We start from the raw sequence: 16,150 nt of genomic DNA, 5'->3' as shown, positions 1-16,150 counted from the left end.
AAATCTTATGAGTATTTTACCACTATAGGAAACACTGGTGTAGAGGAGAAGGCCTTCTTCCAGGAAGGCCCCGTCTATCCCAGGTGAATTTCAAATGGACCAAAGCTCTTGGAATCCTCTGGCTGGGGAGAGTCTAGAACAAACTCTCAAGGATCAAGGAATAGAAGTTCCTTTCATAATCCCAAAGGAATACAAAATCTTCTTTGTTGAGGATTTTTTGCATCAATGTTCCTAGAGATTATAGTTTTCTTGTAATGAATGTATTCAGATTTAACATCAAGTCATGAAATTGAGTTGGGAAGTATTTTCTTCAGTTGTTTGGAAATGTTTAGGAAAGATGGTGTCTTGCTTATGATGTTAAGTCAGTAGCTATTTGTTGGTTAATTGATATTTTCTATTGCTCTGCAAACCAAGAGAATGGATTGCTATTCTGGCATGGGAGAGAAACCACAAGGATATGCTATAAACCACTGAGCTTCCAGTATGAGAAAGAAAACAGCAAATAAACGAGGGGCTATTTGGAAACAATACTTAAACTATTTCAGGGAAGGATCAGCTGGGCCAGTGCCAAACGGATTAGAGTGCTAGTCATTATGAATAGAATGATGGGCAGAATTCCAGCTTGAGAAGAAATGAGCTTATTTTGAAAAAAAAAAAAAACACCATGAAAATCTAAACAATATGGTAGATAAAATACAAGCAAATTATGCTGTTTTTCTTACACAAGAAGTTTTGCCGAGAATTTTTGTTTTGTTTTCTAGAATTCCTATTCATATAATAAACATTGATGTTTATTTTGAGTGGTATGGATAACATGGTGATTGTTCATTTGGTAGTCAAGTTGTATAAGTGATGTCTCAATAAGACTTAAGGGCCCAGTTCAGCATTTTTGATAGATAGTTACATTTTTAGTTGTGACACATTTAGTTTTATGAGTACCAGAGTGGTAGGTTTCCTTTGGATTGATGAATCAAACTGCATGACAGGCATTATCCATCTCCTGCAGGTGATTTATTCTCCATGTGAACCTCCAATATTCTTTAATCACTGGGTGTGGGTCTCATGTACTTGTCTTTAGGACTTCCTTAATAATGGGATCAAGTCTTCAAAACACAGAGCTAAGACACAAGCGAAAAAATTCGAATGCCAAGGTCAAATGGAAAAATAATTTAAAAAATATTAAGAATTCCACTTTAAAAGCAAAACAATGATATCATTTAACTGAATATAGCTTTTCAGTTATTATCTCTTCCCTGAACTATTGCAATAATCTTTTCTGCTTCCAGTTTCCACTCACTGCAGTTTCTCATACACTACTCACAAATCAATTCTAATCATGTCATTCCTCAGTTCATAAACCTTCGATGATTTTTCCTTCTCTGAACAATAATGTCCAAATTTGAGCCTGGCAGTCAATTTCCCAACTATCTTTCCAATTCTGTCTTCTATTTTGTGACCCTTAATTTAGTCAACTTTTCATCACTGTGACCAAAAGACTTGGCAAGAAAAATGTAGATGAGGAAAAATTCATTTTAACTCACTGTTTCAAAGGTTCTGCCTATTGTTGGCTTATTCCATAGCTCTGTGGCCAGATGAGGCAGAACATCATGGTGGAGCAAAGCATCTCAGGACATGGAAACAAGGAAGGGGAGAGATGTGGGGGGAGCTCTGTTCACCAGTGACAAAATATAAAAACCCAAAGTCACACCCCCAGTGACCACTTTCCTCCAGCTATAACCCATCTGCCTACAGTTACTGTCCAGTTAATCCATATCAGGGAATGAACCCAGTGATTAGGTTAAGGCCCTCATAAACCAATGATTTCATCTCTGAAAATTCTTACATTGTCTCATTTATTAGTTTTTGGAGGACGACTCTTATCTAAACTTTAATAACCATTAAAATCCAGTGCCCTTTATGACCCTTATAGTTCAATCAGTTAGTACCATTCCTGTTTTCTATGTATATCTTGGATATTCCTACCTTGAAGTACTCAGTACCCTTTTTCCACACTGAAAGTTACTGTATATTTATCTCCTATCCAATTTTACAAGAGCCTAGTTCACATACCATGTGGTATGAACAGAATATGTCTCCCCAGATATCATATGTTGAAGCCCTAAATCTCAATGTGACTTTATTTTGAGATAAGAGACTTTATAGAAGTACTTAAGGTTAAGTGAGGTCATAAGTTGAGACACTAGTCCAAGAGGAAGGTGTCTTTGTAAGATCAGGAAGAGACAGCAGAGTTTGCTCCCTGTATGTGCATGTAAGAAAGGCCGCAAGAGGACACAGAAAGAAGGCTGCTGCAGGAAGAGAGGCCTCACCATAAACCAATGCCAACTGTATCTTTGACCATTGGCTACTAGCCCCGGCACTGAGAAAAGAACCATTTGTTCTTTAAGTCCCCAGTCTGTGGTGTTTTATTATGTCAGTGAGCAGACTAATCTACCACCTCATTTGCAGGGGTTCTCTGATCACCCAAATTCCTCTTTCTCTATTATGATTACATATTATTTGTACCTGTATAATAGCATTGAGAACTTCCCATTGTTAATAACATATTTAATGTATTCTTTCAAATGAGACTTGGCCTAAATAAGAAAATTAACCTTACCTAACGTAATAGCAGTTGGCATGTATACAGATCTGTGTGTAAATTCCTGTCTCAGAAAGACCCTCTCCTGTTCTTTCAGCCTGCCCAGCCAGCACTCCTATCCTGAAGGTCAGCTGATTGTTGAAGTTGACTACTAAAGCTTAGGCCATAAGTGCTCCAGAAATTCAAAGGAGGAAGAGAGAGAGGAAGTGGCAACCAGCTCCTCTGGCCACCCCAGCAGCTGAGTTGGCTCCTCTTAGGAAACCATAGCAGAAGTCCTGAACAACACAGATGCTTACACTTCATTAACCAGAATATGATTTTATGTAACACCTAATTTTAAGTCATGTAGTTGAATGCTCAAAAGAGATATTCTGTTGGTAAATAGCAGTTTCTACCATATGTTAATTCTTATCATTTCTAGAAGACTGCAAGTTCCTTAAGAGCATGTTTTGTACCTGTGCACCTTGAGTTTTGCATATACAAAAGTTCATAAATATTTACTGAATAAAATAATCAGTATAAATTTGCTTGTACTATACTTCAAGGCCATCCTACCCATTTCTCATTACCTGCTCAGATTTATGGGCTGTCCTAAATCTGCTTTGATAGAAACACTGTCATTATGTTATAAATGTTGTATTTTAGCAGAGTTTCATCAACATTGGGGTTTCAACTCCTTGTTTTTTGTCTAAACTTTGCCACTGCACCAAGTTTTTTATTTAATCTCATATTCTCTCTCTTTCTCACTCTTTCTTTCCCTCTCCCTACCCCCACCTCAAAAGACTGTAAGAGTAGAATTTTTAAAAAATAACAAAACGACTCAGTGTGTTCCCAGTAGTTCGATAACTTTGACACCATCAGATTTTCAAGCTTTCTTTCATCTCCTCCAGGGACCGTGGCAAGGTAGAGTGGACAGAATGCTATTTTACTTTTCCTTTTTAATTGCTTAAAAACCTGTCCTCTTCTGATCTGAAAAGCAAAATTGTTGCATTGCTCCTTAGATTTTCTTCTGTCGACTCTTTTCTGTTTCTTCTCTCCATCCCTTCATTCTGTAAACTAGCATGCTGAAAGGCAAATGATGGCATTGGTGATAGAGTAGAGTAATGAGAAGGTTTAATTCCCACTCTTAATCCATGCTCTATGTTTATGAAGATATAGGGAACACATAACTGCATCCAGCAGAGGTGCCACTCAGAAACAGAAATAAGCAACAGCTGCATGCTACCTCCTTCCTTTCCATTTCATAGTAGGGTTGAACCAATGGAGAGTTGGTTAAATTGTTGCCCCAATGGGCAAATGTTAGGGCTCCCTTTAAATTCTCCTATCTCTCAATTCTGCTTAGAGGGTCTAAGTCTACACTGAACTTTTCTCTATTAAGGCATCCCTAAGACACAACATAATCTCTCTGGCCTTGCTCTGAACTCTACTGTGCCTCTTTGCTGTGAGCACAATTAGCACAAAAGTATTCATACCTAGCAAGGGATCTTTGCCAGACCTAGCAAAAGTACCTAGAAAAATAGAGGAGTATCAGTTTGTTTATCCTAACTCCTTCTTTTCCTAACCTATCCAATCAAGTCTATGGCAAATAACAGATGCTGTTAATAACATAGTAAGAGCCATTACTATGCCCATTTTCCCAGGAGTGCAACTGAAAGATTTTCTGTGAATATGGTAACAAGTGACAAATTGTTCATGTCTATTTTCATGAAATGTTTTGACTGCTGAAGTTGTTCTATAGCAGTTCATTAAAGGACCCATAAAATATGTAAGTTTACATTTTATAAAAAGATCATCAGGAATTTCTTGGCTGATAGTATCCCTTCTATTAAGCATCTGTTTTCTATTTTCTAAAGGCTTGCAGCAGTGGTTGTCCAATTGTATATTAAAAATACTTGATTTAAGCTGGATGAAAACATTGTAATTTCTTATTAAAGATTAGTAACCCACCAATGAAGCTTCCTTAGAAGGCAACCAGCAATGTGTATGTAGCACATCTGGTTTCAAAATATTAAAAAATGATAAACACTCACCGATACAATCCATCTGTTCTTTCCATCTGCATAATTGTCTTATTTTTAAACTAGGACATGCACTGAGCTTGACATTACACCAAGTTGAAAATTTTTTTTCTCTTCCATGTCGAGGCAATAATGAATGATTGAGGTCAGTTTTGGAGGAATGTCATGTTTGATACTACATAGATAGGTAATCTGGAAAATTGGTTTAATCCAAATTCTGTTAACTCTTCTTCAAAATGATATCTTAGTTGTTGCCTGCTTATTATAGCATTCAGAGCTGCTGGGCATTTGACTTCATCTGAGCTTTAGTTATTCACGTTCTCTCACTTGCACTTTTCTCCCTGGGATGCCCTTTTCCCACATCTGTCTGACTAACCCAAAATCATGCAAAATGGTTTATGAAGCAACACTAGCTCATAAGGATGGAGAATTGTGTCTGTTTCGTCTAGGATAATGAGTAGAACAAGGGGTCGGGGGAGACAATGAATTGACAACATTCAAGACCCAAGATGAGTTATCACAACATTCTGGCTCCACCCTTACCCTTCACAGTTTGATTACATGAGCTGAAATTCATTTGGGTTTATATCACTGGAAATTCAAAAGTTCTAGCCAATCCACTTTCTAAAGAGATTTTGCCATTCCAAGTATTGAAAGAAATTTATCATAAAAAAATTCATCACAAGGATGAGAGTCCAGCATTCCACTGCCTCATGCTCCTCCTATCCTTTAAAATATGTAAACACTAAGATTCTCCTGTAGTCACAGAACCACTTTGAACCTTGGAGAATATCTCATCTAGAGATGCAGTTTTTAAAAAGGATGTTCACCGAAAGCTGAAAGAAACACTTTATAGTCAATTTATGAATCAACTACTCTTTTAAGACAGCAGACTACATTTCCCACTTGAAACGAAGGCAGTCTTGGCTTGTTATATTCTATTGTACCTGTTGTGGTTTGGATGTGAGGTGTCCTCCCAAAGCACACGTGTGAGAGAATGCAAGAAGGTTCAGAGGAGAAATGATTGGGTTGTAAGAGTCTTAACACCATCAGTAATTTAATCCCCTCATAGGGATTAATTGAGTGGTAACTGAAGTGGTAGGGTGGCTGGAGAGGTGAAAATTGGGGCATGGTTTGGGGATATATATATTTATATCTGGCAAGTGGAGACGTCTCTCTTCTTCTTGATCACCATGATGTGAGCTGCTCCTCTTTGCCACACACTCCACCATGATGTTCAGCCTCATCTAGAGCCCTGAGGATTGGAGCCAGCCTTCTATGGACTGAGACCTCTGAAACAGTGAGCCCTCAAATAAACGTTTCCTCCTCTACATTTGTTCTGGTCAGGACTTTTAGTCATAGCAATGAAAACTTGACTAACACAGTATCTAAAATGATATGCTTCCTATCTCATTATTTTAAAACAAGTCTTCTAATTACGTAGTTTATTTATTCTTTATGTTTGATTCCTCTATAGTATTAAGGAGAAAAACTCATAATCTAGAACCTTTGCATTTTGTTGGCTTTGTATAACTAAACTACTTTAATATTAAAATGAAATCATATGGTGAAATATTTTCCTTTCATTTTTACAAATATCTAACCAATCTATTTTTCAGACAATGAATGGGGATAGAAGTTGGATTATTATAGAACTGGACACCCACTTTTATATACTTATTGCCTTATAAGTAAGCTAATGAAATAGCATTATTCTCTAAACAATTAGAATAAAATTAAAAATCTATTTAACAAGTAGAATTTTTCTAGTTGGGCATGTACTCAGTGTATTTTAATAATGTATTATTATCACATACATGATTTATAAAATACACCTTTTAAAGGCTATATTCTGGCAACTCAAAATAAGGGATCTATTTTAAAATTACCTTTATACATTTATACTGGAGCCCTTCCTTGAGTTTAAAGAAAAAAAATTGGTCCTGTAATTACATGTAAATACTTTATTGTTTCTTGGGCTGCAGTTAGAATTTGGTATAAATAAGACAAAACTCTCCCCTATATTAATTACTTATTTATTGGTCTATCTATTTTTTATTTATTATGATGGGACAAGGTACAGAGTCCTCTAAAGAATGATTTTCTTCCTGATATTACAAGTAAATTATAAAACAGCATAGGATCTATTGCCTAGGTTACCTCTGAATTTGGAACTGAAGAACAGGAGAGGCATTCTTCTTAATTCTCCCACTGTGTTCAATATGATATAGACAGTGTGAAAATCATCTGATTCTCTTCATCTCTAATATTAATTTCCCCCTTGTTAGTGTAATGCACTTTTTCTGAATAAGCATCTGCTACAGTTTGGATCTTAACACATATCCAGAGAGGCCCATGTGTTGAAGACTTGTTTCCAGAGTAACACTACTGGGAGGTTATGGAAATTTTCAGAGATGGGGCTAGAAGGAGGTCTTTAGGTCAAAGATTCCTCTGGCCTCTTCCTCTTTCTCTCTTTTGCATTCCAGCGAGGAGGTAAGCAGTTTTGCTCAGCCACACACTGCCTACCATAATGTGCTGCTTTGCCAAAGGGCCAAAAGCAACAGGGCCAACTGACCATGAATAGAAACCTCCAAAAGTATAAACCAGATTACACCTTTTCTCTCTAGAAGTTGATCATCTCAGGTATTTGTTAAGTAATGGAATAAGGATATTAATAAGGATATTGGGCACAAGTGTTCAAAGAAAGAAACAGATGTACGTAGGACAAGTCACTCCTACACCTTGATGGTCATTCTGACTTGAGCTGAAGCCCACAGCACAGATGTCGCATTTCAGTGTTACTCACTTCTACGCTACCTCTCTCTTTTTAAAGAACATTTTCACATGAATATACAAAGTTTCCCAAAACTTGTTTCTAAGCACATGCCCTCAGACAAGCTGATGAAGCCCTCCGTTGTCACTAAGAAATCTGAGAGTGGGAGTAACCATACTCTTCAATATCCATTAGTTGGAGACTACCTTGTACAACACTCATCGACTCCAAGTCCTGTAACTACCTCAGTAAGTACTTAGGAGGATTCCTTATGGGTTGGTGTCTCTACAGTAGTTAATAAGGGATTTTTTAAAAAAAATAATAATAGCTTTAAAATTTTATACAAGATAATACTATAGAAAATGTTCTTTGGTGTTTTAATGTAAATTCTCTGAATTTGTGATGTCAGAGTAATGTAATGCAGAAAAAAGTGGGGGGGGGGATAGAATGATGAGACACAAGATTTTAATATGCCAAATTGTAAGTTTTAATATTTATTCATCTTTTTAGGAGGAGTTCACTGTTTTCCCTCTCCCTTTCCCTTCCTTCTTAAAATTCTTCAATGGAAAAGGAATTCTTTTAGATATTGACAAGTTGGATTACTAAAACATTTTCTTTTCCAAAATTCCAATAAAGCTTCTATTGTGATAAAAATAGATAAAAAGAACAAATACAGCTATATTTATTATTCATATGTCATCACCATCCTCTTCCTTCCCCACTGATGACATTTGATTTCTGTCCAGACATACTTTTGGTTATAGTATAGCAACATGACATATATAGTTGAGCCATGAAATGCAAATCTTCTCAAATAGTTTGAGAGCGGGAAATGTTAATTTAACACTTTTTGGTACAGAAAAAAACATTATGAATTTCTCTTACTACATGTTTATTTAGGGAGAATACTTCAAAAATGGCTCTAGCATTACCTACTCAGGTATCAGGTTTTAGAGCCAATGAAAAATCCAAATGCTTTAAGACACACATTAGATATATTAATTTCTCCAAAGCTCAGAAGAAAAATTATAGCATCTTTGTTGTTAGTGTTGCTCCATTTCTGTTTCTCCTCTACTACAAAATTGTGCAGCTCTTCTACTTTTACATCATTCATTTGAAGAACTGGTGGCCCTAGATGCCAGAGGAATAGAGCTAAAAGAGAAGCATCATGGTCCTGGTCATTCCATAACAGACACAGAGATGATTTTGCCAAAGGACTCTGAATGAATTTTATATGTAGAAAACTGCATTTGCTGTGCAAGAACAAAACTATGGGAGAACAGCTGGAATCCAACTAGCATTGCATCAAGGCACAGATAGGAATTCCTTAGTAGCAAGGAATTAGCATAGTATTAGCATAGTAGATGCTTAGTAGGTCATTGTCAGGTGAAACACTGCATGAATGAATGAATAATCAAATGAATCACAAATACAGTGAAAAACCCCAACTTCCTGGAGTCACATTTATAAACTGACAGCACCAAAGGTAACCTTCTCCCATGAGAGGATAGGGCTTCCTGCATGTGATACAAAACATGCAGTTCTCATTGACTAAGACGGATGTGAAGTGCCATATGTAATTTTAAATCTTCTTTACATAAAAGTTATGTATATAAGTGGGTGCCCATTTATTTTGTGCTGTTTTTCTTTAAATTTTTTTTCTTTGTTGTTTTTAGCTATTCATGACAATAGGGTATATGATACATACATGGAGTGCAACCTGTTCCAATTTTGCTCCCATTCTTGTGGTTGTACATGATGTGGAGTTATAGTGATCGTGTATTCATATGTGAGCATAAGAAAGTTATGTCTGATTGACTCTACTGTCTTTACTATTTCCATCCCCTCTTCCTTCCTTTCATTTGCCTTTGTCTAATCCAATGAACTTCTATTCTAACCCTCTTTTGTGATGAGTTAGTTTTGTGCTATTTAATATTTTCTCCCTGATAGAAACAGAAAGCATCCTGATAACTCTTTCAACACTTTGGGTTTAGGAGAATATATAATCCCGAAAGTGTAGCTAAGCAACTGTATTTACTGAAATTGGAAGAAAGGCAGCTCCACAGAACAATTTTAAAGCCACTGCAAGGCTCCTCACTGATGTGTTAGCTCCTCACACACACACACACACACACAAAAAAAAAAAAAAAAAAAAAAAAAAACACTACAAGAGAAAATCTGAGGTTAGATCCAAAATAAAATGAGTCATGGTTTAACAGCTAAATGGAACCTTCAGATTATGGAAACACAAACGCATTTGATGTCAAGATCTGTGGACTGGGTGTACTGCACCAGACGATCACTGCCTTGATATAGCCCCCCTTTCTTTTTTTAACAATCCAATTTTGGTTTTCCTTTCATTGCAGAAATTGTTATTCTTGTAAAATGATCTTTGAAAAGTAGCGTTTTCCTTGTCTTTGTAACCTCACATTAAGAAAACACCCATATTTCTACTTTAGTTATCAGAGAGGAAGGCTGACTCCCAAATCCAGAGAGAACAAAGTTACAGTCTTCTGAACTCATGGGTGGTAATTTGAACTTGACCTAACACAGTCAAGCTTACAAGTAGCCTAACTTCCAGAGATAGAATGCATGCTCTAAAGATAGAAAGGCTATTTATTGCTGGAAGTTTGAAGATGGCGTACATTTTTAAGACATCTCTGAGAGGTGAAACAAAGATCGATGTGAGAACCAATCTCTACTTCAGCTTTCTTATGTTCTACCCCTTCCACAAGAGTTAAACAACATGTTTGAATGGGACGTTTAATAACAAAAGACATTTATGATGTTTACTTAATGTTTTGGACCATTAAGCATCAACGACATGAGTTATTGTATGCAATATCTGGCCCCAAATCTTTTGACCAGGCTGCGTTTTACTGCTCTTGGAGCTGCCAGCATCCCAATTTGAAAAAAATGTCTGTGGTCAAGTCCTAGTTTTCTCAGAGGACTTTGGATTTGAAAGTACCTTATGTTGCCAGAAAGTACCTTTTGAAGTTTACATTAAGATGGATATTTATTTATTTTTTCCCTATAACAATGACAGTGGTTGAGATAAACTGTTTAATTCTAAATAGAAAACACATCTGCTGTGTCTGCATTGTTTGTGGTTGCTGGAGGGGTGACAATTTAAACCAAGTAGCACGCATGACATTTTAAGTGAGATGTTGTGTGAGGGCTCCCAGCTGCTGACATTGTCCTCTTGTGCTCTGCAGGGCCCAATGGGGAGCCAAAGTCCCCATGAGTAAGCCCATAAGGCTGGACATCCAGGGTGTCTTCTGCTTTCCTTCGTTCTCAGAAAGTGGGAGACTGGCAAAGGAGAATTTAAAAATCTGGCTCTTTCCCTCGTTATTCTTACTTGTTAATTTGGAAAAAGAAATTTAGCATTTATTGTTTTCAAATCTGTTTTCTCCCCCAAATCATATTGGTTTGCACTTAGGAATGTACAGAGTATATAGATTGACTTTGAAAGTGGCTATCTTTACACCATTAGTCTCTTCGGTATATTTCTCAAGCATTTCATAAAAGTTCCAAATGTTTCTTAATTAAATCTTTTATATTCCTTGTTACTCATAGTCCCATATATTTTTAATATTTTGCCATTTTAAATGGATCTTTCTGCTCCTTATAGCCATTTAAAGCTGTCTATTGCTTATAGGAAGTAAAATTAATGGTTTTTACATTAGTATTACAAGCAATACACGTATTGTTTTCTTTATTGTTTCTAGTAGTTTTTCAATTCATGCCCTAACAATGCTTTTTATAATTTGTGATATGTTGCTTCTCCTATTGTAATTATTATACTTGTTATTTAGTTTCATGTTGAGGTTGATTAATACTTTCAAAGCAAACTTAACTGCAATAGTAAGCAAGTTTATCTTTTTCCTGATTTGGTAAACATTTTATCCTAGAGTTTTACCATTAGCTTGATGCCAATTTTGGATCAATTTAATTGTCTTTTAATTTGTAAAATTTTTAGTATGTGCCTGTAAAAGATAAGTAAATTTTAAAAATACTTAAAAACTCTTATAAATAAGAGTTGCTATTTAATAAATACAAGAATTCCTTAATGTTATCAACTATTTAGTCAATAATCAGATTCTAATTGTCTCATGAATATCATTACAATTTAAGGTTGGTACCAAAAAAGATCCAGATATGATGATCCAGATATGATGATTAGTTAATGTTTCCTATAAGTTCTCTTAATTTATAGGTTACTCATATCATCTATTTTTTTCTGCAATTTTATATTTAAGAAATTAGATTATTTATTTGTCTGCTTTTTGCTGATTGTATCTTCGTGGTATCATTTGTCACGTTCCTTTATCATCTAGAGTTCCTGTATGCTGGTAATTTGATTTAAAAGCTTTATCAGATCAAGATTTTCTTGTAGGTTGTGGTGAGTTTTTCCATCAGAAAGCATATTTCTGGTTGAATTTCCCTTTTGTTATCATTGCTTAGATCCACAGGTTTATCACTAGTGATAAAATAGGGATTTTTCTAATTCTATCATCATTTCTTGGTATAGACTGAATATTTATATCCCCTCTGCCAAATTTTTATGCTGAAATCCTAGCTCCATAGGATGGGACTAGGAGGTAGGGTTGTTGGGAGATAATTAGGGTTATATCAGGCCATGAAGATGGAACCCTAATGAATGGAACCAGTTTCCTTTTAAAAGTCCCTAGAGAGTTTGCTTCCTCCTTTGCTCTATGTAAGGAACAGAGAGAAGGCATCATCTGTGAATGAGAGAGTAGGCCTCTCCAGACTCTGAATCTCCTAGTGTCTTGATCATGGACTTGCCAGCCTCTAGAACTGTGAGAGGTTAGTTTCTATCTTTTATGAACTACTCAGTCTATGGCATTCTGTTATAGCTGCCCAAACAGACTGAGATGCTTCCTGTTTCAGTAGATTGAGATTTTCAGGAAGAAAATATCTTTTAAAATTCCAAGGTAAATCACAGGCTGTCCCCAGGACAATCACCACCCTTTGCTATACAGCACAAGTGCCTTATGTGTCTTTCCCATTTCATCACACAGAAATATTAACAAGCTATGTATTCTTGGGGTGAGATAAAATTATCATTTCCTGCTTCATCAAGATTACTAAGTGATATTAGCATTTTTAAAATCATGTGTGCTCAATATTTAAAAAAATAAAATGACCGCTTCGCAAATTGTTTCCACTAACATGATTTCTACTGAGGCTTCAGTTTTCCTGTGTTGGTTTTTGCAACATCAATGCCAATGTCATGATAGTGAAGTGGCTAAATGGTGGTATTATTATGATCATGGTTTTGATCTTATGGGTTTTCCTGAAATGTCCTGGGACCTTAGAAGTCCCTGGACCACACTTTGGAAATGATTTCACTAGATTCAAGGACCCCATTACCAGGAAAATATTCTTCCATTGTCCTGGCTCTGCCTATACTATCTGAGGCAGAGTTCAGCTGAAAAGTTAACTTCTCGGGACACCTTCCAGGACAACCCAAAGCAAAACCACAATCTTGTCAATATCAAATCATCAAACTTCAATTCTCTGCACAGTGTTTATCACATTTGTATAATCTTCTTGATTATTTAGACCTTTTCATCAGGTTAGCTTCTTCTTCCTCCCTCTATGATACAAACTATTTGAGAAGTGAGCTTATTTTTTTTTTCTGATCTGTTCTTATTTTTACAGCTAGAATAATTCCTGGCACCTAATAAGTATTTAAAAGCATTTGATGAGGGGATAAACAGAAACATTTGTATTTACATAGAACATTTATAGAAGCCTACGCTAGAAGTAAGGATCACTCGTGGAAAATGAGACTAGGTATGATAGGAGTCTAGTGGCGTGACAAGGTTGGGAGTAGGTGGGAGACTTGGAATAGGTGGTGACCTGAATTTATGTTCAAAATATGCTTTTTGCTTCAAATGATGGTTCTCGTGTGGCCAGCCATTTCTTCTTCTCTTTTCAGCTTTCTTTGTATTTCCTATTTCATGTTTCTGATCAAGTTTGTATATGGTGTGATTTCTACTCATTTGTATTAGGTCACTTTCTGTTACTCTAACAAAACGTCAGAGAGTATATATTTTATAAAGGAAAAGATATATTTAGCTTAGGGTTTTGAAGGCTTAAAGTTCGAAATGGGGCAGTCCTATCTGGTGAGGGTCTAATTGTCTGTATTGCAGCATGATGGAGAAATGAAAAGGGAACCAGTGATATTCCTAAAGATTCCAAGAACATAGGAGAAACCCACTTAGTAACAGCCTGCTTTTATGAGAAGTCACTTATTCCTTTAGCCTCCTGAGGACAGTGCCCTGTGACCCAATTACCTTGCAATAGGTCCCATCTCTTATATGTTTTCCAACAGCAATACTGTCACATGGCACTAAACTTCTAGCGCATGAACCTTTTAGCAGACATGCTCAAAGCATATGCAACTCTAGCACCTATACCAGTGTCAATGCAGCAATGTGATTCTGGGAGCCAGAATGGCTGTGTATTGTCTCGTTGGTTATTCACTGCTAAACTCTGAACATTTTTCTTTATCTGTACTCTAGCTGATCACTAACCCTCAATTTCAAAACCCCATTCTACCCACAACCTAAGAAAAAGCAATCATCACTGAACCCCAATTCCAAATTAATTGGAAATACGAATTCAGAATATTCCCTGGGACACACTGGGAAACATCAATACCTAACTCTAGTGAGAGAATCAGAAACATACCAAAGCATGTAGTAGGGAGCCCACCCCATGACTGCAGAGAGGCTCCTTAGAAAAAAAGGATCAATATAATTTAGGTAGAGAACTCAAATGATATTTTCTATAATTTCTAAATTATTTTGTCAATATTTTAATAGAAAAATCTTAAAATCTACCTAAAACTCCAATGTTATATAAATAAATTTAAGTAAATTTAGGTAACTAATCATGTATTGTGCTTGCTACAAATAAAAAGCTAAACAATCTCCTTTAATCCATCCCACAGAGAACATGGTCTTACTTGCAACATACAATACACTTAGAGATAAGACAGCAGGGCAAATATCCCCATGCTATTCCCCCTTAGTCCCTTTCAATCCTTAAGCTTTAATCCTTCTGGGTATCTCCTTCTATATACTGAATTATCTGTTTCTTTCTTCTCTCTCTCTCTCTCTCTCTCTCTCTCTCTCTCTCTCTCTCTCTCTCTCTCTCTCTCTCTCTCTTTATCCTTCTCTTGTACTCAGGATCCCAGGTGCATCCTGCCATAAGCCTCTGCATCCAGAAGGTATGTTCTGTGTGCCCCAGGGCTTCTTAAATATTCACACTTTCAATTTTCATTTTGACAATTCAATTTGTATGTTGTATTTCATCCTTAGTACTTTTTAGAATTGGTGCATACAAGACGAGCACACACTTTCTTTTCCTGATGCAGATTGTCTTGCAGAAACTTACACATCACTTCCCAAGGGTCCCTCTACAACCAATGGAGTTGCTGAGAGGATGAGAGGAATCAATCATGGGGTCACAGTGATTGAGAAAAGCTAGTGCAGCTTTCATCTTAAAACAATGACAGAAGTGTTAAATGAGATACAGACAAATATGCTATATCTTGCTCCCATAATGTAATTACTTTATTAAATAAACATTCAATGTGTGATTGGGGTATGTTTTAGCTCAACTGTTATTCTCACTAATTTGTTTTTAAAGAAAATACCTACAACTTCAGGAGATCTGCAGACTATATATGAATTAATATTGAACTAAAAGTAAGGTTCTAGTTTTGGAACTTTTTACAAAATCACAATATTTATGGAAATCCCCTCTGAGCCTCAGTTCACTTTTTACTTCTCTGACTCATGTGTCTAATCTAGTAAGACCTGTTCTACTTATTTTGCAAGGGTACCATGAGGTTCAGTCAACAAATTTCACAATAAAATACTTTACATTTTATAAAATGTTTTATTTTCTACTCACTTGTAAGTTCTCTGGGAACTGGAAACTAGTCTTAATCATTGTTACTGTTGCTCAGTACTCAGCCAAGTAGCTGACCTCAGTCTGGGCTTCATGGGCACTGAGTAAAAAGTTAACAAATCTTTGACCCCATCGTCATTTTTTGTTTTGTTGTCAATATGGTAGATCTCTTTGGACTTCTATTCCTATAGCACCTCATATTTGCTCCATAGTTACTAATCCTTCCCATCTAAGTTCTCCTACATTGATCTATCTGTTCTTTTGAAAAATATCAGTAATATATCTAACACCTTAGATAGTCAGGAGAAGGGGGAAATCTATTATTTCATGTCTTTACACAATAAAAAGGCACTAATACAATGTAATTAAGGAGAGACAGAGAAAGAGAGAGAGGGAGGGAGGGGTGGATTTTAGACTACTAAACAGATAAGTAGAAAGAGGCTAGATGGATAGCTACCTTTAAGAGAAATTCTGGTGTTTGTAAGGATAAAATCATGGTATTTTTTATGTTGCATATTTTGTCACCTAAAGAGCTACTACTCTAGGCTTTGGTGACTTTATACCTTGTGTTTACTTATCCATAATAAAATATGCCCTAAAACAAGTTCCCATTCATTTTGCTTTATAATTCACAGCTTGATCCTCTTTCTCCAAGGCTCTGTGATCTCCGAACCCTTCACCAAACAATAGTTTCAATTATTCTCTCCCAACACTTAGAGTTTTCTTAATAATATGTATAAAATATTCTACTCATGATTTGTGAAACATGAATGATCATTTTTAATTTGAATTTATTACTGTAATTTATTAATT

This window comes from Urocitellus parryii, chromosome 8 (genome assembly GCF_045843805.1).
Source record: "Urocitellus parryii isolate mUroPar1 chromosome 8, mUroPar1.hap1, whole genome shotgun sequence".
NCBI lineage: Eukaryota > Metazoa > Chordata > Mammalia > Rodentia > Sciuridae > Urocitellus > Urocitellus parryii.
This window is presented reverse-complemented; position numbering follows the sequence as displayed.